Source organism: Chrysochloris asiatica, unplaced genomic scaffold, assembly GCF_000296735.1.
Source record: "Chrysochloris asiatica unplaced genomic scaffold, ChrAsi1.0 scaffold00032, whole genome shotgun sequence".
NCBI classification, from domain to species: domain Eukaryota; kingdom Metazoa; phylum Chordata; class Mammalia; order Afrosoricida; family Chrysochloridae; genus Chrysochloris; species Chrysochloris asiatica.
In genome coordinates, this window is record NW_006408550.1 from 18,800,872 (window position 1) to 18,803,444 (window position 2,573).

Here is a 2,573-nt window from a genome sequence, read left to right on the forward strand (position 1 = left end):
CTATCTATCCTATGTACTGAGGGGATAGACTTGATACTTGATGTGACGACTCCTTCCCTCTCAGTTGATATTTTGAGCTACTACATCCATAAGTATAGGTCAAGTGCATTAAATTGTAACAATTTATATTTGTTTCCTTTATCAAATTTATTTATCCTCCTCTAGTGGAGTTCTGATCATCAAGCCATGGAAGCTAGGTCACATGGGTACTATCTGCAACTTCGGGCATTCTTGGGCACCTCCCCCTACTTCATATCAGCTGGACACTTCATATCAGTTGTAGTCCTCAGTGGTTAGGTCAGTGTTCATGGGCTCAGAGTTCCCAGGTCTCCCCAAAGTTCGGACAAATCAGCCCTTCTTCTTTTCTCTCTCATCTCAAGGTCACCAGGAGTCTATGGAACATGGTCAAACTCAGTTCATGTCTTCATTACTGCCTTCCCCCAACTTCCAATTACAAGTAGACCAACGTAGTCACCAGCAAGCTTACAAACCTGCTTGCATGTTCCCTTTGAGTTGGAAGAGTTTGTCCTGAAAGGACTTGTTGGCTTGCCTTGATTGTTCCCAGGCAGATCACTTGCTTTTCTTGTAGTAGTCAAACAGTCTGCTGTTTGGTGTGTTTTTTTGTTTCTTCTGGGCTTTCTTTCAAGAAGTAGCTTCTGTTTCTCTAGCCACTCTGGGTTGGTCTGCATGTCCTTTCAAGTGGGAATGTCCCACTTCAGAAGGTTCTGGATGGGGCTCAGGATTCCACCTAATGCCCTATATTCTACAAAGGCTCCACTAGAAACCTATTTCACTGGGCAAGTTCTAGAACCCCTTTTAGTTATTCCAATCAGGTATAGGCTGAAAAAGGGCTTACAAGCTTTCTGTAATCATATTTCTGAGTATTCCTTTCTATGCCACTCAAGTGTCTGTTTTGCAATAGTAGGCAAGGGAAACCAATATCCATAAGACAATCAATCAACTTAACATTATTTCTCCTCTTTTACTCATTTAGATTATGCTTCAATTCCTGTATCACAGAGCCCTGTTGTTGCAAGATTGAGTATACATCACTGTTTACCTCTGGGACTGGTCCTTCTTGATAATATGTCAGAAGAAGTGTTGCCACACTGGCTTCTAAGGAACATTCTGGTGATACTCCTTCCAACACAGATGTGTCTCATAGCAGTTCATGATACTTTTAATATTCTTCTCTAACTCTAATGCATCAGTTTGTCTATGGCCTTCCTTTTTCATTGTCCACATGCATATGAGACTTTTGAAAGCACCATGACTTGAATCAGGTGCAGCCGAGTCATTAAACCAGCATCTTTGTTCTTAAACACTTTAAAGAGCTCTTATGCAGCAGATTTTCCAATGTAATATATCGTTTATTTTCTTGACTGCTGTTTCCATGAGTTGATAGTCGATCCAAGCAAAATGGAGTCCTTGACAACTCTATTTATCATGAAGGAGCTCTGATAGTGCAGTGGTTACGAATCAGGCTGCAAACTGCAAGGTCAGAAGTTCGAAACTATCAGCTGTTCCGTGGGAGAAAGAGGAGGCTTTCTGCTTCCATTAAGTTTTACAGCCTCGGAAACCCTGTACAGGGGTTCTCTATTGAAACGGCTGCCTCTTGGTCTATGTACAGGTTCTTCATGAGAACATTTAAGGATTCCAGAATTCTCATTCTCCCCAATGTTGTCCATAGCTTGTCATAGTTTAATTACTCGGAATCCTTTGCATCAACAGTAAATCACAGGTAACAGCTTTCTAGTAGTCTCTGCTTTCAGTTAACATCCACCTCACATCAGCAATGATATCCCTCATTACATGTCCTTATCTGAATCTGTCTTGAACATCTGGCCATTGCCTGTCAATGTCCTACTGCAGCCATTTAAAAATTATCTTTAGCCAAATTTTACTGGCATGTGATATTAATGATATTGTCCCATGATTTGGCCACTTCTCTTTGGAATGGGCTTTTTGGAATGACCTCTTCTAATCAGTAGCCAGGTCTTCCAAACTTCTTGACATAGATGAGTGAATGCCTCCAGTGCTGAATCCATTTGTTGAAATATTTCTTCTGGAGATTTTTTCGTTTGTTTGTTGAAAATTTCTTTTGGGATGGGCTCTTTGGAGTGATCTCTTCTAATCAGTTGGCTGGGTAGCTGTCTTCCAAACTTCTTGCTTGGCCTAGATGACCAAACACCTCTAGTGCTGCATCAGTTTGTTGAAATAGTTCAGTTTGTATTCCATCAGTTCCCAGGGTTCTTTGCCAATGCCTTCAGGGCACCTTGGACATCCTTTTTTTTCAGAACCATTGGCTTTTGATCATATACTATCTCTTGAAATGGTTGAACATCAACTATTTATTTTTGGTAATTATATGTATCCCTTCCATCTTCTTTTAGCGCTTTCTGCATCATTCAATATTTGCCCATAAAATCCTTGTCTATTCTGATTTTGCTTTCTTAGAATGGGGGAAATCCCTATAGGATGAGTTTGGGAACTCAATGACTCACTATGTGATGACCCTTAGCTAAGACTCAATTAAAACTTGAGTCTCTATGAGCCCACTGTGACTGGTTGGA